The sequence below is a fragment of the Canis lupus genome, chromosome 1, assembly GCF_011100685.1.
Source record: "Canis lupus familiaris isolate Mischka breed German Shepherd chromosome 1, alternate assembly UU_Cfam_GSD_1.0, whole genome shotgun sequence".
Lineage (NCBI taxonomy): Eukaryota > Metazoa > Chordata > Mammalia > Carnivora > Canidae > Canis > Canis lupus.
In genome coordinates this window covers 6,980,104-7,006,893 of record NC_049222.1, presented here as the reverse complement: position 1 = coordinate 7,006,893, position 26,790 = coordinate 6,980,104, and the positions used below count along the sequence as shown (strand labels likewise).

The window sequence follows — 26,790 nt, the reverse complement described above, 5'->3', positions numbered from 1 at the left end:
ACTCAAACTTCAAACCCATCTTTAATGAAGATGTATTCCATTTCCCCTCCTTAGAGGCTAGGGCATAGAGCAGTGTGTGACATAGCCAGAATCCCTGACTAAATGTAACTGAGAGTCTGGCAGCATAATTCACCTCCTCAGTTTGGAAACCAGTATATATGGGTAGCAAATATCATCATCACTTGTCTGCAGACTCTATTGTCTTGATATTAGCTTTCTCATAGGTCTTTCCCACACACACACTGCATTTTTGTGGATTGTAGCACACAAAAGCAGCTCTCATCACTGAAAATAAAATGTCTATGTTAAGGATTCTGTAGAAAATATACATTTCACAGCAAGTAGTTCTCAGTCTCAGATTAAGGCATTCATAAAACTGCACATATTTGGTTACAAATAAGATAATTTTAAAATAAAATGTGTGAAAAAGTGAAAATGTAAGCTTTCTTTTGGGGAGAGCATGAAGTTTTCTGAAACATAAAATTGTTCTCCAAGAAATGTATTAATTCATGTAAAAAAGATTTCTTTCAGAAATAAATTTGTATATAGAAATACTTTCCTTCCTCAACAGCTTTCAATAAAACGAGTCAAGTTCTAACAATAAGCTACTAAGTTTTGTGACATTGTCTATGGTTCGTGAAACCTATGCTTACTTTTTCTTGGAAAGGGAAGCTTATTGTGATAGTGTTTCAGTTTGGTATATTTTCTGCCAGAAATTATTGATTTATGAGTCTTTATAAGATATTAGTTTCTGCCTGGTGCCTCTTTTGATGTTAAAGTATTTTTCTCTGACTAACTCATCCTATCTGTTGTCTCTTCACTCCTGAGCAGGCAGGAGGCTTTCGTGAATCTGAAGCTTAGACAAATCTCTATTATGTGGACCTCACGTCTTCATGCTTACACAAATTCCAGCCCCTGCTTGCTGTCCTCAACTATGCATGTTTGGCATTTACATTTATTGTCTGTACCTAGCTCTCTTTGTGCTAAATGTTTGGTTGAGAATGTCTTTTCCGTTTAAGATCCCTGAGCCCACTTTTCACCAAGACATTGTTATGAGTTTTATGTTGTTTGAACCCCATTTACCATTTGGAAGCCCAATCTATGTGAGCACTGATTCCTATTTCACCCTCTAGTCAGATTTCTGACTTGTGCTAGAGACTTTGCAGTATGCAATTTTGTAGGTATAGTCATATTCTGAGTATGATTCAGAACTCTAATATTTAAGACCTCAAATATAACAATATGGGTATGTGCAGGAAGGGGTTGTTAACTCAGTGTACTTTTACTGGTGTCCTAGAAAAACAGATGAAAATAATCTGCCCTCAGTTACCAAGACTGTAGCACAATTTTTGAAGGCTTATGGGAAAATACTGATCAACACCAGTTATTTTTCATTCAAAGATACTGTGATTTTTTTTTTTTTTGGTGGGGGGGGTAGAACTGTAAACAAATGAAAAGAATAAGAAAGAGGAGGAAAAATTATTTTAAAAAACAGGAAAGAATAAAATAATTATTGACCAAATAGATACATTGTATGAAATTATCATTAAATATCATGAGAGGATGTCTGTGATAACACAGTAAATCAAAGGAGTTGACTCTTCATTAATAGCTTGAAATATTATATAGACAAACACACACCCACCATGTCGATTTGCTTCATGAAACATTTTCTTTTTCTCTTTGCCTCTGTCTCTTTCTTTTTTGCCAGTTTTGATTGTAAGCCTCTGATTTTGTGTGTAGAGAAAGCATCTATCCATTTTGTTTTCCAGTTTTTAAAGATTTTGTAACATGTGTTCCTAAGGGAATGCCCTCCATCCATAATACCGTCTTCTGGTGATAAATTTTTTATCACATTTAAAATAGAAACATTAGTTCACCTCAAAGCACATAAAGATTTAATTCAAACATTTGGGCCAAGGTAGGCAACTCAAAATGAATACCCACTGACCAAGAAGGCCTTAATGTTTCCCAAAGTCTCAACTGGCTTTATACAGGCTTCTTGCCTACAAGGCCCTGACCTCCCTCTCAGAGAGGGAGATTCTCTATTTTTTTTTTCTTGTATATTTTTTATTAGAGTTTGATTTGCCAACATATAGCATAACAGCCAAGGCTCATCCTATCAAGTCCCCCCTCACAGAGGGAGATTCTTATAGAATCCAGATGACCTGATCAGAAGCACCCCTCCATTTTCTTTATAGAAAAGTTTCTCTTTTATTTTCTTTATTTTTAAAGTATAGAGACTACACATTTTTAAAAGTGTAATTGTGAATTCTCTCTCCATCCTTTTGTGATGTAAATCTTATTTTTTTAAAGCCTCTTGCTAGTTTCACAACCCAGGGGTGTTGTTTCTCAGGGACCTGGGAACCATCCCTTTGAAATATGTGATCAAGGAAGATAGTTCTCCATCACCTAATTTCTGTGGGTAGGTAGGGACCTAACTTCCCTGAGAGCCTTGTTCCAAGCTTCAAAACTACCTCCTATCATGAGAAAGTTTACTTCACCTTCAGATAAAGCCAATTAGAAAACACAAATGGCCAATGAACACTCAGATTTTGTCCTCACTTCTTTCTCCTTTTACTGTCATGCACAGATGTAATTTTGAGGAATTTAGCAATTATCTGTTCTTTAATACTACACTGGTCTTAATTTTCAAAATTTTCAATATGCATTATTTCAGTTAGCTATTGCAATATAATTAACCATATCTGAGCTCAATATTTTACCACAACACAGTTATTTCTCATTAATTTATGTTTTTACTGTGTGCTTCTTCCAGTCTCATCTGGGATATTCATGTGCCATGGGCAGCTCCCATTGGCCAGGCAGCTGTATTGACATGGATGAATTCTTTCGCACAATTCAGTAGCCTAGGATTGGTTTGCAGTCAGCTAGTGTAGGTTGCAGATGACTCATCAGTTTCCCATGTACTTTCTCATTCCTATCTGTAGTTGAGTCAAGACAAATTCACCTGCTAAGCCAGACATTTCTGTGTTTTCATGGGCACTGAATAGAAGCAAGAAAAAGTAAGCTACCAGGAGCTCATGCAAAAAGGGTGACACACTGGTGTTTTTTAGTTTATTTTAAAATTTTGGAAATATTGCTTTGGTCAGAGTAATCTAAATAATAAACACAAGTCAGAGTGCAGTGGACTAGGCCCTAATGGGGAAAAGCCACAGACACAGGAAAGCCATCATTCTCATTTGGTAGATTATGTTTCCAACATCACAATTCTCCAGTGTCTTGAATTGCATATTTTCAATGACTTTGTCTTCATTCCACTCATACTACCTACAGTCAAAAGCATAAATTAGATATTCTTATAACTGCTAAGAACAGCTTATCCAATTATGTAAATTCCATGAGTTCCAGTTCTCTTGTGCTGGTACCCAAGTTCCAATTATTATTATTATTATTATTATTATTATTATTATTATTTATTTTTAGTGCTTTGGAATCTTCAATTCTATTAGCTTTTGGCTCTGCCTAACCAGTTGACACATTCACCCTGTCCTCATCCTATTTAAACTTCATGGTCAGGCATTATAATCACTTCATCATGTATGTGCCGGAATCTTTGCATCTCTCTCTTTCAGCTTTATTAGTTCGGCAAAAAGTTGCATTTATGGTTAAATCCGTCTCTATACCATAGAATGCAGCTGGAAAAATCTATTGGCACACTGATTGGTTTCATTTAAAATATGCGATCACAAAAAAAATCGAGAGGGCCCTTAATACTGCCAGCCGTCTTGTCCTTCCTTGGTCCATTTGCAATGGCACTTTCCCAAAGTCTCAGGCCCAGATGCTCATGCCACACTGTGCTTTCTCCTCAATCCATCCTACAATCCTCTCTTCTTTTCCAACCTCAGTGGACTGTAATTTTGTCCCGGTCAAACTATACATTCCACATTTGCTTGATTCTTTATCTTTCTAGTCTTACATCCAATTTTTTAGAACATACTCTTTGCTCTACATGAAGTATATCCTCCATCTCACCATTTCTCACTTCTACTGTTATCCTGGTCTGAGCCACCATCATCTCTCACCTATATTACTGCAATTACCTGCTAACAGATCTTCCTACCTATGCTTATTCTTTAATCTGTTTTCTCACAAAAGGCCACTTGTGTTAAAGTATTTCATTGTATCTGAACATTCACTGTCCCTCTTTGTGAAAGCATTATACTTCCTATCCCATTAGCAAGAAATTTGACCAAAAGACCTAGATTGGTAAATAAACTGCGAGAAATGATTATGTCCTATCCAAGAAGAAATTTTATGAATTAGTCCTCCCCTCATCCCACCAGGAGATTGGCAAACCTCAAATAACAATTGCCTACTTATCCTATGCCCTGGAAAGAACAAAACATAGAGGAGCACAAGAGCTGACCTGCAAAGACTATGTGACGAAAATGGAAGAAAAAATATTTGTTATTGCAAGGCAATGAGATTTTAGGGTTGTTATATCACTGTAGCCGAATATAAGAAAATCGACTAATAGAGAAATTTGTACATGAAACAGCGGTATTGCCACAACAAAAGAAGCTTAAATTATGTCACATTGGCTCTGCAGCTTAGTAGTAGGCAGGCCAGAAAATGCTATTGAAATCTGCCAACATGGAGCTCAGTGAAGCATTTAGTAAAACCGACAAATGTGATAACCTCGAAGCTTGATAATGTTCTTAATGAGTCTTTGGTCTTAGGTGAAGAGGTTTGGAAACAGAATGCTATTAGTGTTTCTTTGTTATTTTTATTTTTATTTGACATGAAATTACATGAGCTAAGAAATGATTGCCAGGTTTGTAAGCAGAGTTAAAAGATTCATTGGCTTCTCAGCTAAATAGCTAAAGGAGAATATTGAAGTGTTTTAAGATACAATCATTGATTAACGCTTGCCTTCATGATAAGAGCTTTGTTCAAACATCTTAATTCATTAAGCTGACACCTGTTAAATTCTTTCCATGCCTTGGGGAGGGAGGAAAGGAGTGGTGAATGCAGCTTTCCCAGGAAAGTCTGATGAGCTCGAGGCAATTAAAATGAAATCTAGAAGGGGAAGAATGCCTTATAAAGAATTGTGACTATAGATGTTGGTCTATGAAACAGATGGAAAAGAAGGTAGGTGTGTCAGTTGATATGGGTATTTTGTGATTCTTTTTAAAAAGTCCTGAATAGGCAGTACATTAAACTAATTAAACATGACTTTATATCAGAATTTACTAAGTGATCAACTTTTATAAGCCCATGACTTTTTTTCCCCATCTCTTAATTAAGCAAATCATATAGATCTATATTATGGAGCAACTATGGCAACAATAAAACACACAAAAATTATTCTGTTATATCGAGTTTCAGTGAAGATAATATAGGACAAAAAAAAAAAAAAAAAAGATAATATAGGACAGCCTTCCAGGAGACTAAATTGGCCCTCAAATAGCCTCTGATTGACTATTGTAAAGTTCATATTCATTACTTAAATTTTAATGACTTAGGAAGGATGCAATCTTTCCTTTTTTTTTTTTAAGATTTTATTTATTTATTCATGAGAGACACACAGAGAGAGGCAGAGACACAGGCAGAGGGAGAAGCAGGCTCTATGCAGGGAGCCCGATAAAGAACTCCATCCCAGGACTCCAGGATCATGCCCTGGGCCAAAGGAAGGCATTAAACTGCTGAGCCACCCAGGGATCCCCACAATCTTTCCATTTTGCTGCAATATCTCCTCTCCATTTCTTGTTACTTATATAATCCTCCACTTTCAAATTTATACCTGCCCAGAACCATGGATATTTGATGTTTCCTTCCCTACCTTAGACTTTCTAAATGTAATTAGATATTAAAACGTAAAACTAGCCTTAATGTATCAGATCAGCAAACTCTTTAATATATTGGTTTTCCCTACTTAAAGCAACTATATTATTAATATGACATCAACTCTATCAGTTTACAATTTAGAAAACAAGATTTTATTATACCATAATCACCACCAGTTAATGACTTAATAAATACCAAATAAATGAAAACATACCTAGAAATATTGGTAAAATTGCTTTTTGAAAAATTTGTTGGTAAAAAGCCTAACTACACACAGGCATGTAAATAAACAGACACAAATTTGAACTTTAGTTCCTGCAATCACTAATATGTAAGCAATTTGCTAAGTTCTATGGTATACATTTAGATTTCTTATAATGTTCGCAAAGTATATTCACAAGCATCATAAAAACCTTTTCAGAGAAGAAGTAGATATTGAAGTTGTACAAATCATGAAAACAGACTGGTTTCAGTGAATAGTGACTGCCTTAAAATGGAAGAAAAAACTGTTGAAAACTATCATAGTTATGCATATCATATTTATATACTCTAAAGCAAATATAAGGTCATTCATATAAATTGCTACTAGAAAATTAGATTTTTCTTAAAGGAATCAACCGTATATCACTTATTTTATGAAACTAGAAAAATTAATGCCAAGAAAGAGAATTTAGATAATCTAAAGCAATTAATTCCTAGGAATGATGTTATTTAACATTTTTATGAAGTAGTAAGAATGCATTTGCAGCTGATATGAGATTGTGAATTTGGTTAGTTGTATCTTACAAAGTAATACTTCAAGTAAAGAAATCCTAATAACATTTTAGTGCCCAATTGCAAATAATATGAATTCAAAGAATACATTTCCTTGGCAGGAAAATTGTTAACAAAATCACAGAATACAATGCAGTTTCCAGGAAAATAAAATCAAATGTAGGAAGCATTTGTAGAAGTAAAATGTCCAGAAAAATAGTAATGTTTTTCTATTCTAGTTTGCATTAATTTGTCATATTCCTCTTGTCTGTCTGTCTTAAGTAGATCTTCAGTTTCTTAAGGTAAAAACACAGATTAACTGACTTTTTTTCTTCAAAGGCATCACATCCAAAATGTTGCTTACGTTAGAAACCAGTAAGTGAGCCTTTACTGACTTCTATCCTGTACCTAATCCCTGCTCCTGTGCAGTTCGCACCTCTCACCTACATCATACTCCTCTTAGATCAACGTCAAACGTCACGTCTATCCGCTGTCATCTTTCACCTGGATTAAGTGAAAGCCTCCTATTTGATTTGCGCACATTCAATCATCCTCCTCACTTCCAATTTATTCTCCAGAGTGTGACCTGAATTATCTTGAACATTCCAAGCACAATCCTCCTTCCTGAAGAGCTTCTGCTTCCTACCCTCTCTCAGTTTTCCAATCACACAAGATTTACTATAGGTGCTCAAGTGTGCTTTGCTCCTTCCTGCCTCTGTTGGAACTTCATTACCCATCTTTGGCCAGAAAGTGGGTAAGATATATGACCTCAACTGTTATATTTGGGACATTTAATTGTCTAGAAATACTCACCTTAAAGCAAATATACTTGACTTTTGGTCCCTTTGAGTGGGAAGACTTATTTTGCTACTGAGATAATTAGTTATTTTACCCTTGGAATTAGTAACAACACAAATTAACCTTGATTTTTGAAATAAAATTTGACTTTATCAAGTCTAAGACTTTTCTTCCATTGAAGCTGATCCACAGAGAGTCTCCCCATAGCCTTTCACTCTCTTCTGGTGGCTGAAATGTGTCACTGATAATTAGAGACTGCAACACCTTCATCAAGCTACCTCCACTCTACACTATTTACAGCCAAACACACAGAACATATGGGGCTTTCTCATATGTAAGAACATCCATTGTTATAAGGACAACAGAAACCATGAATAGGAGATCATGGCATCTACTTAAATCAAACATTGAAAGATCTGCAGACCTTTTAAATAACTACATTAGATACATAAGACTAATCCTACTTTATTTTTTCGTGTTTACCTGATGAGACAGCTGGTCTATGTCTTTTCCAATCAACATGGAGGATTGTCCCTGGTTTAGAGCAATTCTGTGATCTTTCTTATTTCAGAAAAAAAAAAAAAATGTCTAAAGAAACATTAACCATCCATGGAACTAAGGAAAATGGTCCCTGGTTACTGTACAGCATGCCATGCATAACTACCTTACTACTGCACCATCACTTACTGCCTGAGGCAACAAACTCATGAAATCTATAAGAAGACCTGGGGATGGTTTTCATTTCTGACTGTGAAATACTTGGATTACTTGAGTGGTCAGGAGTGGTTGGGGAGCCATTGGAAGGAAGGACTCTACTGCCATCTCGAGGAACAGGTTCTCTGGCATCTGTGGGCTGAACGCAACACTGCCACCCTTCCCTGGACTGAAGGTCTGAGATAGGACTTGGATACAGCAAAGTTATTCTACCTTCTATTTGTTTTTATTTGTCTTTGCTCTCCTTTTCCCAATATTTTGGAGTCAACAGTTGTATTATGTATTTGAGCTATTTTAACATAGACGAGTGCACCTATAAATCTCTGTGTATGCTACTTTAGCTTGAGAAATGTTAGGTCTTCCCATGTCCTTCTCTGCTTCCTCCTTGAGTGGAGGTCCCTACTACCTGTGTGTTACCTGCCTAATCCCTGGGGTTGACTGTCGTCCGGGAGAGTGTGAGGTCCAGGTGGCCTTCCTAGCCATCTCTCTCTCTCTCTCCTTCTCTCTCTCTTTCTATTCTTTGTTAAACTTCTGATTGTTCTATCATTTTTTCTTGTCGCTGCTTGTATTGTAGACCTATGAGTGCCCTCTTAATTGCTCTCCAGCAAGATCTCTGTAGTTTTTCATGATGTTCCATGTGTGGGATTCTCCTGCTCTATTTCAAGTAAGTCAGGCACACTGTGGAGCTCTTGCTTTTAAAGGTCTGCTTCTCCTCCTCAACAGAAACTTCATGGCAATTCACTTTATAAGACCTAGGGATGGGATCCCTGGGTGGCGCAGCAGTTTGGCGCCTGCCTTTGGCCCAGGGCGTGATCCTGGAGACCCGGGATCGAATCCCACGTCGGGCTCCCGGTGCATAGAGCCTGCTTCTCCCTCTGCCTATGTCTCTGCCTCTCTCTCTCTCTCTGGGTGACTATCATAAATAAATTAAAAAAAATTAAAAAAAAAAAAAAAAATAAGACCTAGGGATGAGGACAGCAGGCGGCTGCTCTGGGAGTGCCAGTTCTACTCTACGAGCAGGTGCTGGGGGGACATGGGGAGGGGTGGTGGTGACTCTGGTCTTCTTGGTTTGCCCTTCCCAGGATGAAAATACTGCCCTATGGACCAGATGTTTGAGCTCACTTGCCTTGAACAGAGCTTCTACAATAGGAAGCTGGGTAATTGGGAATGCTCCTGGCCTAGTCCTCTGTCTCCCCACTTCTATCTTCTATCCTAGACTAGGAGCTTTGGAAGAGGGAGCCCCCATTTTGGTGAGCTGCAGAAGGGGAAGGAGAAGGCAAGCCCGCTGCCAGACTTTACCCTTCTCACCAAGATCTAGTCAATTTTTTTTTGCTAGGCAATTTTTGATAATTTGTATTTCTTTTTTTGCTATATGCTTTGGGACACATTTCTACAGTCTTTACATTATTCTTGTTTTCAATCAATTAATTTCCTCTGGTTAGATAATTATTTGAGAAAGAGTCCACTACTCCTCTTTCTTCCATTCCAGAAGTCAGGCTTCAATTTCCCTGTTTTCCAGGTTAGCTTTTTGCAATTTTTACCAGTATCTACTGAAAGTAGACTCGTATATTTAATATATATTGAAAAGATCTAAGTATCTTCGAATTAAAGTTGAATAGATTGGACTCAAATTCAAATCAGAAGCATGAAGAATTTTGATATTTTGCTTGTAATGTCAAGCAGAATTTTGAACACACACATTATTTAAGAATAACTGATCTATCCAAGTGACTTTTTGGGGAAATGGAGGTGATGTAAGGCAGAATTGTTATTAGTTCATATACAAACTTTCAAAGAATCCATGTGTATATATTAAAAATTGAGATCAGGGAAATGAAAAGATGAGTTAATATTATCTTCTGGGGACACCTGGGTGGCTCAGTGGTTGAGCATCTGCCTTTGGCCTGGGTCATGATGCTGAGGTCCTGGGATGGAGTCCTGCATCAGGTTCCTCACAGGTAGCCTGCTTCTCCCTCTGCCTGTGTCTCTACCTCTCTCTCTGTCTCATGAATAAATAAATAAAATCCTAAAAAAGAAGATATTATCCTTGGTGAACATTGAAATGCACAAAGTACATCACACCCCACACCCCCTCCCCCGACCCATGTCCCCAGGCAACTAGAGGAATCCCTCTCTGCTAGATGAGAGTGCCAAGCACACAATAATGCACACTAAAACTTTTTGCTGAATTAAATTGTCAAGGCACATCTTAGACATTTGCCATTGGCAGAAACTGACTAAAATCTGGCCCTTCAATGTGGGGAGCTGAAATGCAGAGCTGATGGAAAAATTTTGCTGATATTTCAGCCATGTGCTTAAAACTTACCCGATGCTTACTATCAAAATTGCTTTTGATTAATAAAGAAACCAAAGAAATGAGGTATGGATTAATCTCAGTGTACTTGAGTACCCTGTAGCCATATATCATGTATTTGTTGAGACACACCAAGCACCACACCAGTGTACATACATGAGTTTATTTAATTCTTACAAAACCAGATGAGGTTATTCATATTCCTCTACCATTTTATAAAAGAGGATATTAAGTTAATTGACCAAAGTCTTCAGCTAGCATACATTAAACCCAAGACGTGAACAAAGGAAGTCTGCTTTCATAGATAAACTCGAATAATATTCTACGCTAGTGAAATCACACTTTATTGATAACCTACACAATCACTCATTTCCAGTACAATGATAATCATCAGATGGACACATGCTCTCCCCTCCACTTTGATGGAGGGTCATAGAGGTCTTGCCCTTATTTTTAAACTAGTGTAAATTTATTGCATTGCTTAGATATTTCACTATGCATAGACACTGATAACCACTGACACAGAATTACTAAAGTACTAATGTGAATGTTTGAAATGATGTTTCCTATTTGTATTGAAAGGAAACTTATATTAAAGATTGTATTAAGCATATATAAAATTTTTTTGAGATATCCTTTGGTGCGTGTTTGTGTGTGGTTATGTGTAACTCTTGTGGGAAATATTTTATCTGTTTCAACAAGAAAAATCTAGTTTTCAAAATTCAGGACAACAGTCATGGCAACCTTTGACTAACATGTGGAAACATGTAAAAATGAAAACATATTTGTTTTATATATTACAATTTTTACAAATGTTTTAATAAATTTTGCGATCAACTTTGAGCCTTTACTTCGGAGTAATTCTATGATCTGCCATGGTACTGTATTACTCCTCTTATGAGACCCTGTGTGACTAAATAGTTGTTGAATTCCCTGTGGGTATATTACGTGTTTCTATCATAAATAATTTAAAAGGGCAGCTCAAAGTTGTTAAAATGCCTGCTGATGATATTATATGTCCTTTCCTCATATCCAGAGTACCTTATTACCTTACACCTGGGTATCAGAAAATGAAAACCATTTGCTTTTGTAAAAAAAAAAAAAAAAGGGGGGAGTAAATCAAATATTGATTATGTATAGAGATGCTGACCATCTTCATTCAGATTATCACTTTAGCTTTCTCATGTTACCTCTGATTTCATTTGAAACAATTATCTAGCTGTTGATATTTCTGCACATGGTTTATTCTCAATGCCATGGTGTGTTGTGTGTGTGTGTGTGTGTGTGTGATTTTTGTTTGGTTGCTTTAGATATTAGGACTGTCCCTTGAAATTTAGGCAAGTATGTTATACAGTTAGTATTCAGAGCTATTTGAACAGTCACCTGAATCACAGTATTTGAGGAACTACAATAGTAACTCATCAATCAGAAACCCCTGTATAGAAAGCAGATGGAAATAGTAGTATAAAAGCAGGTTGCCTTAGCAAGATTTACAGCATTATAAATGCCAAGAAACTTCACCTCTTCAGATTTCTGTGACCTTCTGGCACAGATGTTATAGAATGGCACTAAACCATATTTTCACCTTGTCCCTAGACTACTGCAAACAATGTTCTGATTGATGACATCTTCTGACTCATCTATAATCCTAAGGCCCATAGTTTTATCAGAGCCCGTTAGCAAGGCAAAGGCACATATATAGATTCTGAAACTTACTGAATGGTTAGATTATATCCTTATTATTCACTTAGTCCTGAAAGCCTGGCAATTCAGAAGGATGACAAATATTGTCTCACCAGATGGGAGTAAAATAAGGAAATTTCCAACTGAAAACCTGTGCTTGAGAATTACAATGCCATTTATTTCAAAACTTAGACTTGCCATAACTGAGGAATATAAAAAATATTGGTGTTTGAAAGAGAAAAATTAAATTGCACAATCATAGTTGGCCTGCCAGAAAATGAGATTAAAACAATTCCTATTGTATAGATCTGTCCAGAAACAAAATATAAAAAAGAAAATGCTCCAGTAAGATCTATAAAAATTTCAGTTAAACTGTAAATCTAATCAGTATTGATTAAATGAAAATTTAGAATTCATATATGTTCTAAAAAAGCCTGTTTTCTATTTTTAACTGGGCATTAAGACTAGGAGATTAAAACAGATATAAAGTCAGTATTGATTTTTTTTCATGATAAAGTTCAGTCTCTTAAAATATATTCATTAGAATGTGACTATTTTGCTTCTTTCCTCTAGTTGTTCACTCTGACGATTCTTATGACAAAAGTTGTACCATTTTAAACATCAAATTATGATTTACATTTTATTTTCCATCAGTACCCTCCAGCAGTTCTGCAGGGGAATAAAAACGACATTTGTCAGAATCCAGCATGTAGTTCCAGTTATTCATCCATTTGACACACAGTTTCCATATATTGAAACAGATTATTTTAGCCTAATAAAAATCTGCTTTAACATCATATGTTATTATTTTATAAATAATAATCTGGAATTCATTATATAGGGATATATTTGAAGCACATCTTTTTTTCTTCATGTAATTTTTCAATACATTTCATATGTGTTGAGAATGATAACAGATTTTAAATTTAGAAAGAGGACATCAGCGATCCCTGGGTGGCGCAGCGGTTTGGCACCTGCCTTTGGCCCAGGGCGCGATCCTGGAGACCCGGGATCGAATCCCACGTCGGGCTCCCGGTGCATGGAGCCTGCTTCTCCCTCTGCCTATGTCTCTGCCTCTCTCTCTCTCTCTCTCTCTCTCTCTCTCTCTCTGTGACTATCATAAATAAATAAAAATTTAAAAAAAATGTTTAGAAAGAGGACATCATTAACATAAGCACACTATGTCTATATAGAGTTAGTCTACAAATACATTTCTCCGAATATTTTAATGTAATATATATAACAATGCTTTCAAGGACAAGAAAATAATTCATGGGTGATTTGTATGTGTGTGTATGTGTGCATGTGATTAGACTTAGCTGGCTCTTGTCACTTCTCGAATTCATGATACTTGGTAGGAAATCTTTGTATGCGTAGATATTGGTGCTTATTTAGGATAAAAAATAATCAGCATTTTTACAAGAAGAATCCCTGGTGGATTTACTGCTTATGCAATTCATGTGCAGCTTTGAGCAAAAAAGCAACACAAAATATTAGCAATTGAGAGGAATATTTCTTTTGGCTTTCATGGTATTGAATCATTCACTTTTTATTTTTTTTCCCTAGACAAGTTTACTGTACTATTAAACAGAATTTTCAACAGTTGGTTTGAATGACAATAATTATTGAAGGAAGTCATTGAGTAAAAGAATAATTCTACAAGAGCACTTGAATCTAAACAAAACATGGGGAGATGTGAGAAATAGTAAAATGGAATATATATATAAAAGACATTTTTTCCTTTTTGAAATATATTTCACAGAAAATTAACTGTTGAAGCAAAAAATAACAGTGTTTTGCAGAATTTATAGTATATCTAGAAATAAATATGTGACACAAAACCACAAAGGCAAGCAATCAGAGCATGATATCATACTTGAAATAATGTCAACAACATTTAAAGGTGGACTGTACTCAGGTGAACACTCTATTTTAAACCTTAGAGAGGGATCCCTGGGTGGTGCAGCAGTTTGGCGCCCGCCTTTGGCCCAGGGCGCGATCCTGGAGACCCCGGATCGAATCCCACGTCGGGCTCCTGGTGCATGGAGCCTGCTTCTCCCTCTGCCTGTGTCTCTGCCTCTCTCACTCTCTCTCTCTCTCTGTGTGTGACTATCATAAATAAATAAAAATTAAAAATAAATTTAAAATAATAAACCTTAGAGACCTCTCTAAAAACACAAAGGAAACAAGGTATCACTACACATCATGGGCAATAATTGATATAAAAATATTCTAATAATAATAAATCAAAAGAAATACAAAAGTAATAAACATCAAAGTTGAGAATTTAATGAAAGTACATCAACTACATAAAAGAGTAAATCGCTATAACAACCCAATTGAAAAGTAGAGATAATTGGGTGTATATAAAACAATTCTCAACCAAATGCTTTCCACAAGAAAGAATTCACAAAAAACACAAGTACGATGGGAAGAATTCTGAGGATGCTCGTCCCAAGATCCCTCTGTCTTGGATATTAAATTAATCAGTAATCTAGGTGCTACTGAAGGAAGTTTGTAGATGTAATTAAATTTCTACACCTTATAATAGGGAGATTATTCTGTGTTTTTCAGGTGAGCCCAATTTAATTACTTGAGCCCTGAAATGCAGAGAATTTTCTCCAGCTGGAGCCAGGGGGATATGGTAAGTGGGGAGGCAGCAGGGAGACCAAAATGTGAGGAAGACTTGGTCTGCACTGCTAGCTTTAAAGTTGGAAGAAGGGGACCATGGGCAGAGCGGTGTGTCCAAACTTTAGAAGCTAAGAATGACCCCCTCTCAGAAACCAGCAAGGAAATGAGGACCTTGGCCTCACAGCTTTTTGGAACTGAGTTCTGCCCCAAAACGGAATGTGTTTGGAAGCAGATTTATCCATCAGGCCTTCCAGAAAAGGATTCAGTCCTGCCAAATGGAGAAGGCCGAGCTACCTTGTGCCCTAACTCCTGACCCATGGGAACTGTGAGAAAATACATTTGTGTTGCTTTAAGACAAAGATCTGTGATAATTTGTGACAGCAGCAATAGATAAATAATATACATGTAAAGGACAAAAACATATACACCATGGAATATCAATCATAATGATACGGGAGAGCTTGGTTCTTGACTCATGGAGTCAAAGAATGAATCTCACAGAAAAAGGAAAGTGAGTAAAGCAATAAAAGTTTATTTATTTATTTATTTATTTATTTATTTATTATTTATTTATTTATTTTAATAAAAGTTTATTAAGTGAGGATATAAAGAAAGCTCTCAGAAGTGAGAGGGTCCCTAACAGGGTTGCCACTGAGGGCTTGTATAGGGTTGTTTTTTTTACTGGAAGCCACTGAGAGATCCTAAATCCTTTATCTACTGGTATCACTATTGAGTAAGGACTCATGATAACATCTTTCAAGGCTCGCTCCTCTTTTGGGGTCTGGTTATTTTTTCGTCGCAGAAGGCTGTCATAAAAGACTCTCCCCACTCACACGTAGGTCAGGGTGGTCTGGCCTACTCCCTTATCTCTGGTTTCCTTACATTTCAGCATTTTGGGAATTTTTATGAGCCTGCTTCCGTGGCCCCCTACCTAGCCCTGCCTACCCCCGTTTGTCCCTAACTCAATAAGAGAGCTGAAGTGGTTATATTAGTATCAGACAAAGTAGATTTGAGACAGGTTACATTACCACAAATAGAGAGCAGTTTTACATATTGATAAAAAGGGCTGACTCACTGAGAGTCATCTTAAACATCTAAACACCTTATCACAGTCATTTAAAATACAATAGCAGAAGCTGACAAAATTAAAGATAAGTAGACAAACCTACAATTCATTTGGAGATTTTAACATCCCAATCTCAGTAATTGGAAGACTGTGTACACAAAATAGACATAAACAAATGTCAATAACGATGCAGAAGGCATGACAGTACAAAGTGATTTACTTAATGGACATTATGAACCACTGCACATACATTACATGCATTCTTTCCAGAGAACAGAGGATAATCACTCTGATAATCATATGCCAAGCCATAAGATGCGTCTCAACAAACCAAAAGGATACTTAAAATCATATATGGCATATTATTTATCCATAAACAAATTAAATTTTATATCAATAACAAGGAGATGCCTGAGAACTCTCCAAATGTGTTTAAAACAAGGAACACACTGCTGAGTTAAATTGGATCAGAAGAGAAATTAGATGATGCATTAGACGATGATGTGAACTAAAAAATAAATAAGTAAAAATAAAACCACTGAACTTTGCTGATGCAGGCAAAACGAAGCTGTTCTTCCTTTTTCGTGATGTTTTTCTTGAGTTTCCCTGTTCCACTGTTTCTGCAGTTTCTTAAGTGGACCTCTGAGCTCTCTCAGAGCAGGTTGTTGCTCATGGATAGCTACCTGATTTTGTGGGGGCGGGGAGAGGGAGACAGAGGCTGGGGTCTCTTGCTTTGCAATCTTCAGGACATCTGAAAACACCAAGGAGTATATATTTGAAAAAAAAAAAAAAAAACACTTCAAACATTGAATCAAAAGAATAGTAAATGACTGTGTTAGGGTATATTTTTTAAAAAATCTATCTTTTGTAGGGGTGGCTAGATGGCTCAGTCAGTTAAGCCTCCAACTCTTGGTTTAGGCTCAGGTCATGATCTCAGGGTGTGAAGTCAAGCCCCCTTGAGCTGCATACTCAGCTCAGAGTCTGAGATTCTTTCCTTCTTCCGTCCCTCCCCATCTGTTCCTCCTCTGCTCGACTCTCTCTTTCTCTCAAATAAAGAAATAAATTTTTTTTTTTAATCTACTTTTTATCTTTTGTAACTTCCTACATTTTTTTCAGCTTACAGAAGAAGTAGGGTTTCCTGATGATAATCACAGCACTTGAAAAACCACAGCACTCCAAGGTAATTTCAGTTAACTTGGGTTTTGTGTTTGGAAACCCTGACTACCTATTCTAACATTGTGTTTAATCTGGAGGCAATAAACCCAAAACCACACAGGCTTTTTCTCTTTCTCAAACTCCCAGTATGCCCAGTACCCAATAATTGTTTTATAGATCATTTCCAGTTATGGTTTTACCAGAAATACAGTGCATCTGGTTATCTTGTAAAGATAATTTGAATGGTTTCATTATCCTATATATACAACTTATCAAACCTGTCTTGTAAATCAGTGTACACTTCATCAACACCAGCAAAGCTTGCATAAATAAAAGCCTTATGAGTCTTAAATGATAATTACCACAATCTAATGAATTGCATAAATCACTTATAATGAAGGGAAATAAACAAGTACGCTGAGATGAGCACATTAATAACTTAAGTTTTTCAAAAGCAATGAGTAATTTAATTTATATGGTATGTCCACAGACAGTAATAATTTGAATTTTATTTGTGAAATAATTAGCTGTTAATCTAAAGGGATACGATTTATTTATCAGCAATACTTTAAACTGAAAAATAAAGATTAATTTTATCTTTGATGAAAATTATTCTGATAATACCCTATGATTTGAAAGTCACTATATAGAGGGAAAAATGAAGATTGATTTAAGTTCATACTGGCAAACCTCAAATTTATTCCAAAATATGAATTAGCATGCTTCACAATTCCAAGCAATTTGGATATGCTATAATTTTTAGTGATCCACTTACTCAAGTGCTAATTGGATTTTATTTTTTTATATATTTATGAAGGAAGGGAGGGAATTTATAACTTCTAGCTTTAACATTTTAATTTGGATCATGAAAAACACATAATTCATTCATGAGGTTCACTTTCATTGGCTAAAAGAATATTCTCCTAGGTAACAAAAACCTCAAATATAATTAGCAAAACTGCTTTGCCCCACCTAAGTAGCATGAATATTACCTAGGCTAATATATTTTATGTACCTTATTTCTTTTGGCTTACCTAACCATCATCTTGTCCACAATTAAGTTTGAAAACAGTATTTTGTGGGCACCTGCTTGGCTCAGTGGGTTAAGCATCTGCCTTTAGCTCAGGTCATGATCCCAGGATCCTGGGATAAAGCCTCGCTTCTAGTCTCCTTCTCCCTCTGCCCCTTCCTTCCACTTATGCTCTGTCACACAAGACAGAGCTCTGTCTAGCTCTGTGCTCGCGTGCTCTCTCTCTCTCTCTCAAATAAATAAATAAAATCTTAAAAAAAAAAAGAGAGAAAACAATATTGTGTTTCCAATCCAGTAAGCTTTCAGTTAATTCCTCCACTGAAAAGTAAATATATCACAATAGGACTCTCTCATATTTGAAATCTACGCATTTGCTCTCCTATTGGTTTATTCAACTATGCACCAAGCTCTATGTTAAGATTGGTGTATTAAAATGACCAACATATAACCTTACCTCCAAGGAGTTCCTATCTGATGGTGAAAAGTCATTTCAATAAATAAGCACAATTTAATGTAAATGTCATTTCTGTATGGTCTATGCCCAAGACTTGGTATCAAAGGAAGAGTCATGCTCTGGCTAGGTTATTGGGATTTTTTTCACTGTGGAGTTTCCCAAATGAGTGATTGGAAATTGTCAAAGCTTGTTATAAATGAAACCTGGAGCTGCCTTAGAAAACAAAAATACCATGTCTCATCACAATACATGTACAGACAAAACTCCAACAGCAAAACAAGAAAATGCAGGGACTTAATGGACACCAGAAATAAGTCTGAATAGTACAGTAGATTGGCAAGAAACCAATACCTGAGAAAGAGCTCGTCTATGGACATCAAACTCAAAAGGTGAGGGGTAACTGCCCTTACTCACCTTAAAAAACAATGTTGCTGTTCAAGGCTTTCCCTTTCAAGCTGACCTGCTCATAGAGGTGAACCAGTTAGACCTGAAGAACTAATGTGTAATAGATAAATGTTAATATTTGGAATCCATAAAGAAATTACTTGTATTTCTATTGTTTTTAACCAACACTTCTTGTTTCACGCGCTGCGGCAACACAATCAGGGTCCTGAGGATAAGAGGATGAGGAAAATATAAGAAAAGTAAAGAGATGGGGACAGGAGGGACACAGTGGATGATGTCCAAGCAGTGCCAGCTTTATTCAAGGTTTTACAACATTTTATAGCATAAGCAAAACAAAGCCAAGAAGGTGTTTATTTTTAGCAGGTTTGTGAAACCCTCCAAATTTTCCCTTTTTCAGCATGTAAGACAGACTCACGGGTGCCAGAAGACCTTGGTAAATAGATAAGCTTGTTGCTCCAGATGTGCATACTTCAAAGGAATATTAGGTATGGTAAACAGACCAGCAAGGACAGACAGACCCTTATTTACATTTATGACCAGGTCAGAATAAGTTTTATCTATTGTGTTATGTGGGCGATCACGTACAAGCGAGCCCTGAGAACTATTGCTCAAGCCCTTTCTCAAGCGTCTACCAATTATTCACCCTTTAGGCTCTCGAGCCTTTTGAGTGAATGAGGGACATAAGTCCGGGCCTGGTTTGGTTCAGTTACTCCAGCTAGTTCGTGGTCGCCCACAACCTCTTATAATAGAAACAATATATCTGGACAACAGATTATTGACTGCCATTTCATTCAAGCTAAAATAAAAGTGTGTATTATTTTATTTCCTGTCTCTGTTATTTTCTCATGAAATAATTTACTAATTTGAAAGGATAGTTGCCTTTATTGATGCATTTTAGGTGTACAGTACATTTTAATTTAATCCTTCCATGAGAAGAGCTCAAGGGCAACTTCTTTCTGACTACTTTTCTTCCAGATGTGTTGACATCTATGCATATCTCTCCCAATTTATAAAACTAGTGTATTCCACGAAACATGGAATAAGTCTCTAAGGAACTGTGATACAGTAAAAACGATGTATATTTCCATTTTTGTTACTAGTTCTTGGCACAGAGCTCCTAAACATCTTGGAATGAATGATTGATAGATGAGTCCTTTGTAATACATAATGAGCCCTTTCTGACCATCCCTGAGCTTATGCTAATGTGATGACTCTTGGTGGGCTCCTAGATTGCCTCAAGGTGGGAGCTAGTCACCAGAGACATCCAAGAGAATAGAGGGTTGGAAATTTCAGCCCTATCCACAACCTCTGGGGAAGGAAGGGGATCAGAATTGAGTTCAATCACAAATGGCCAGTGCTTTAATTAGTCATGAGTATATAATGCAACTTAGATTAAAAACTCTGAAACAATGAGCAGAAGGAAGCTTCTGGATTGGTCACATCTATGTGCCAGGAAGATGGCATATTCCACTTTCAAAGGGACAGAGGCTCCTATGCCTGGAACCCTTCTGGACTTGCCTGTTCCTTTTTATTCTTTATAATAAACTTTAATAGTATGGATTGCATTTTCCTAAGTTCTATGAGTCAATGTAGCACTTTATTAAACTTGAGAGGAAGTCATGGGAAACCTGAAGTTAGAGTTGTCCAGACAGAAGTATGGTAGCCTGGGTAGTCATCCAAAGTGAGGGAAGTAATACTGAACCCTTTTTGGGTCTGCATCAACTTAAGTCAGAACTTAACTGAATTCTAGAACATCTGGTGGGTGTCAGAGAATTGGGGGACTATTGCTTAGAAAATCATAGAGGAACATAACAAAAGAATTCGGATGCAGTAATAGACCATTAGAAGAGATTACCTTAGAGATATAAGGCTCTTAATGATGGCAATGCTTATTTGGAAAAAAAAAATATTTAATTTTATCAGAATCAGAAATGTTAATTTCCCGGGTTCATAAAGAGTTTCACTGGGCTCAATTTGGAAGGATATGTAAGAAAACAAATGAAAGCAGAGATAACAGTTTCATCCCAACATGTGGTAGAGAAAAAAAGGAAACCATCCAGTGAGCAGTTCAAGGTTTTCAAAATTCAGCAGTGTCTACATTAAAGAAAGGCAGAATGGAAATGGAACATCACAGAAAGTAGCATTGGGGGCTCACTGCTGCTGGAGTACAGATGGTAGAGAGGGATTTCTTTGGCAATTACAGTCCTAGGAAATTCAAAAGTAGCGGAAAACAAAGCTTTAGGGGAGAAGGAGCAAAAATACTCTAGGCATAGAAGCTCCCGAGGACGCAGATTTTGGACGTTTCAGCAACATCCCTCAATCAGAAATAACCAAATGCGGTTCTCCAACTAGGACAAACATAGATACAAGGGACTGTACCATCTTGGGGAAAGAAAGGCGCAGGACATTGGAATTCCTGCAAAGAACACTGATTCGTTATGTTGAAATATTAAATGAGCCTTGGTTCCTTGGGAGACTGGAGAGATGCGGAGGTAGTATAAAACACTCAGGATTGATTCCAGAACAAAATTTAAGGTCCTACTATCAAGAGAGAGTAGATTCTCTTTTCTAACTGTGAGAATTCATTCAGCTTAGCAGCAAGGAGCAAGAAATAGGAAATTCAAGGGGGCCATGCATATATGAGATCTTAAATACACAGATGGGTCGCTAAGAAAAAGACCTCCTGAAAGAGCAGTTGCCAGGAAAAATATGAGCTTTCAAGAAGCTTGGACTACTTAAGATACTATTCTGAGTATGAAAATGTTTGTTTTGATAGTTGTTTCCACCAGATATAGTAACCACTATAATAAAAACCTCTTAGTGGAAGGTTTCTCCCTATATAGTTCCAAATAAGTATCTTAGGATATTCTGAGCATTAACAGGTCACCATCCTGGCAAAAGTGGAAAAAATATAATATGTCTTTTATTTTCTACACAATCCTCTAAGAAAAAAAGAAAAAAGAAAAGAAAAGAAAAGAAAAAAAAAAGAAAAGAAAAGAACATACATACATAACAACTTCAAATAAATTTCAGTTCAAACCTGAATAAGGTCAGAAGACAGTCTCAACCAAACGTCTGCATGAGATGCATCTTCATAGGAGTAATTAAACAAAGAAAAAAATGAAAAAAAGGTATTTTTAGAAGGTAAGTCCTTCAAGATAGTACAGATAAGTTGTGCTACCTCAATTTATCAACTACTCCCTTAATTGTCTTAAGCAAATCATAGAGCTAAATTTGATAATATTTTCATACTGTTTCCTCTTGAGTAATTCATAGTAGAAGACAGTCCCAGAGAGGTCCTCCTATTCTCCATGGCTCATTCCTTTTATTCACAGTGGGTTCACTACAGAGTTGAGGAGCATGAGAAGGTCATCAAGGAGGAAAGGAGAGAGAATTGACAGGAATGCAGGTAGACAAAATTTGAAAACCGTATATAATCAATCTTCTAGACCTCTACTCTATAATTTTTTTATTGAATTTTCCCATATTTTCGACTCTGTGATTATTAGTGCAATTAAGCAAAAGGGGAAATATGTTACTCAATGCTTGTGTTAAAGGATCCTGAGGTGTTTAGCAAATCTTCAAATTTTGGTATATTGTATCCTATGCATGTATTTTAGTAAAGAGGGGAATATAAGTTGTTCTGTTATTGGAAAATCAGCTGAAAAACCTCTAGCCTCTAGCACGGCTCCCCCCGTTCTATTATGAATTACTTGTGAGTTTCATTCTACAGGCAAGTTTTTCTCAGAATTGGAAGTTGCATCGATTGTATTTTTATTTATTTACTGGTTTTGCACCAATTATAGTTTTACTTACATGTATATACATATTTAATATTTACAAATGCATTTGGTATGAAAAAGATATCTTTTTCTTTTTTACAGAAGTCTGTTAATATAAAATTTGACCCAAACCTGAGTCGAATTCCTACCTTCCAGATGAAAGCTTGAGACACTGCATGGGGATTTGGATAACTAATGGAAATTTATTCTAAAGACTGCCTGCCAGCCCCAATCTCTTGCACTACAAATAGTTAATTTGGCCTCATGTACCTTGAATGTATTCAGGTCAGGAGTCTTTAAATACTTTGGACACAGTATACGGGAAATATCGTTTGCTTCCCATTTTAGCTTCACTGTTGAAAGGGAAGCCTCCTGTCTGTTCTCTGCTTGGGGGGATGGGTTAGAAGCTCAGTGCTGAGCAATCCCTGTGAGGAGCCTATGAAAACAAACAGAAAATAAAAACCATCGGTTGGCCTCATCCACACTTCCAATCCATATTCCCCTTCTTGTTTTCTCTGTAGTATTTTGAAGCAAATGTGATATTCTTTGAAGTTTAAATAGTAAGATTATATTTTCTTAAGGCTTCTTTTCTTCAGGTAACATCATATTTTTGTTCTACTCTAGAGATATAATAGATGAAAAAGAGTTGAAGAGAGAAATTGCAGGAGAAAGGAAACTACATACACAGACACACATGTCCATGCGATGAGACCCTTCCATCTGCAGGCTCATTATACAATTGACGTAAAAATATTCTGAATAAATTTTGCAGTAGTTTTGTAGAAGATGGTTTAAATCCAGGGGTTTGTTTTTGTTTGTTTGTTTGTCTTTGTTTCATTATGCTGTATGCTTTTACTCAGTTTCATAGTAAAATAACATGAAATCTCAAGTTAACCATGGTAAAAGTAGCATCTGGAGGAGTCTTAGAGGATTCCTTAAACAATACAGTTTCAAGCTACCCTTGGTAAAATGTAATGCATGAAAATGCAAGTTTTATTGGGATGCTGAAAGAAACAGAGAATGATGTTATTTTATGATCAGCTTTTCACCGTTGAAAATTATTCTACTAGCTGGTAGTCTTTTCCATAGCAAGTTTTTGAGAATATTATATTAGAGGTATCCTTTTTGTTTCTTCTCTCATGCATAACTAGCAAAGGAAAAAGGTCTGTCTGCATTCAACAAAGATGAGCATATGGGGTCCCTGTCAATTTCAGATCTATTTTCTTTGAGTTGCTACAAAAACAGTTTGGAATCATGCACATCTCTATATTAAAACTAAAACAAAGTTAAATACAGAGGTTGGCAAAAAGGAATTTCAGCACAAAGAATGATAGAATTGCAGGTGGATTTTTTCTTTTTCTTTTTCTTTTTCTTTTTCTTTTTCTTTTTCTTTTTCTTTTCTTTCTTTTTTTTTTTTTTTTTTTTTTTTTTTTTTTTTTTTAGTTTCGTTACGCTGGATGCTCTTACTCAGTTTCATAGTAAAATAACATGAAATTTCTGGTTAACCTGAGATTTTAACTATGGTAAAAGCTAGCTTCTGGAGGAGTCTTATAGGATTCCTTAAACAATACAGTTTCAAGCCAGCCTTGGTAGAATGTAATGCATGAAAATGCAATTTTTAAGTATACATATGACTTTGTTCCCAAAAATGGATCTCTCTCTGATAAATCTTTCCATATTTATACTGATCTCAGTAGGAGTCCACTCTTGCATTAAAAAAGTGACTTTGTTTAATCTTTTGCATTTGCTAAATTAAGGTAAAGTCATTCAAACAGGCACATTAAATAAATAGGGGAAATGGTAGTATTTAACTCAGCACATTCCACCTCTAAAATATTTCACATATTTATATTTGCTGTTGCCCTATTGCCTTACACTATTAATATTTATCATAGTTATAGTATTTATTAATTTACCACCCTTGACTCCTACCTTTCTGTATTTTGTTCGCTGTATTAACTCAATGGTGATATAATTTTTAATGAAAGTTTAATTTAATTTAATTAAGTACTCAGAGAGCTTATTAGTTAGTGTTGTTTTTCTATTTTGGAGACTAAAAATGGAGCCTAGATATTTCCCTTATTTTCCAAGATATTATAACATAGTTAAAATATAAGACATGTATACATGTATACATGTATATTACATGTATCATACGCAATCAATGCTAAATCAATGCTAAAAAAATTGTTCATAGAAACTGATAGGGTAGCATAGATATTGGAGAACTTATTTTGACATGCAATCACAAACAATACTTAATATGCTTTTAGAGGTTATTAAATACATGGCTACATTAATTTAATATAGAATATGCAAAGACCATAAAAATATAGATCAACAATTTGTTTTAAAAAATTGTCTATATTTGACAAATGAGGAGTACTCTGGTTTTTTGGCATATGATATAGACACAATGAGTAAAATAGTAGGTGCTAGGAATGCTTTAACCAATAATGACCTTGAAAACCATGAGATGAGCATTAATTTTTCTACCACTTTTGTTATTGCAGATACTGGTAAAGGTAAATTGCATTTTGAACACAGCATTTTCTGTATTAGTAAGTTTAATTTAGTAGAATGTGTTGGCTAGTGGTGTTATTTATATAAGCCAATCGTTACAATGAAAGGCAGAGCGGGGGGAAAAAATGGAATTGGATCTAAATTATTAAAAACAAGCCAAAATAGGGGCACCTGGATGACTCAGTCCTTTAAAGCTTCTGCCTTCGGCTCAGGTCATGGTCTCAGGGTCCTGAGATCAAGTCCCACATCCCAGAGCTTCCTGTTCTGCTTCTCTCTCTCCTTCTGCTTCTCCCCCTGCTTATGCTCTGTCTCTGTCAAATAAATAAATACAATCTTTAAAACAAAACAAAACAAATAGGGATGTGGACTAGAGCTAAGCCACAGAAATTAATTGCTATCAAAATGGTAAAGAGATTGTAGTAAATGATGGTTATTTCATAGCAAGTAATCAGAGCTATGAAAGTTGAGCTAGGGGTTCAGATGACTGCAAGGGGTTCTTGTGGAAGATGGGGCTGGTACCCCCCCCAACCCTTCACATGTTGGCACACCCATCCCCCAGCTGCTGCAATTGTCCTGGACTGCTGACAAATCATCTCTTCTCTAGACAGGCCCTTGGCAGAAAGAGGACAGCCCCACTCCATAGACTATACCCTCTCGGGAGCAATGCTTCTCTAGTAACTGACTGACAAGGAGGTTTAAAGCCTCACTCTCACCTTTGTGTCAACCTGGAAAGTTCTGAGGTGCAGTTTATCTGCACACCTTCTCAGTAGGTGCAGTTTATCTGTACACCTTCTCAGTAGTAGACCACACCACAGCTCTCCTTCTCTGAGATCACATTCCTGGATCAGCTTTCTCACCTTTGCACCATCGTCTCTCACGCCACCTCTGGGAGCAATCCTAAAAATCACCTGAAGACAAATCTCCATGTCAGCATCTGCTTCCAGTGAGCACACCACCACCACTGAGTCTGAATTTCTCAGGAGATGCAAGAAGACTTTCCTTCTTTTCATTATAAAGCTTTCTAAGGCTATCTGCCAAGTGCAAAGTGATAGTGTACCTTGCCCTTGTCATGGAAAGCTCAAGAGTAAATGATTTCTGTATACTCTTATTTGGGTTTGGTCTATTTATTTCCATATCAGAAATGAAAGCAAAGGAGGTCCTGAGAGTCACAGCAATGTCAAAGTTGATGAGGAGAACTTAGTCCTTATTTAGACAACAGTTTTGAGAGAAAGATGGAAGTGATTACAAGATCATGAGCAGATGGAAGGAAGATCTTACCACTCTTTCTGAGTATGGAATTCCCCAGCGGGTATTTTTGTTTGTTTGTTTGTTTTGTTTTGTTTTGTTTTTAAGGAAGGATGTTTTATATGCTATTCTAAGGCAAAACTTTATTTAGTCTCAAAATATAATTCTTTGAAAGTGAACTTGACATTTTCCCTACTTCAAATGGTCTAATATTTAATTTAAAAAGTATTCATTAGAGATATCATAGACTTTGATCTTTTCTATTTTTCACCCCATCTGAATGATTTTAGTGTAAACTGATAAAAATGCAATCCCCCTCCCTCATTGCTGTGTTAGTTCTCCTACTAGGGGATTCTGAGTCACATTGGCCACAGACCCAACTGCAGACCCAACTGCTGCATTTTAAAATAGAGACTTGATTTTGTA

General features: G+C 36.2%; 1 pseudogene; it reads right to left on the bottom strand.

The window, feature by feature from the left end:
• The window catches only part of LOC119876019, a 39,892-nt pseudogene extending 13,847 nt beyond the window's left edge, over window positions 1-26,045 (bottom strand).
• Window positions 26,046-26,790: the final 745 nt, after the last annotated feature.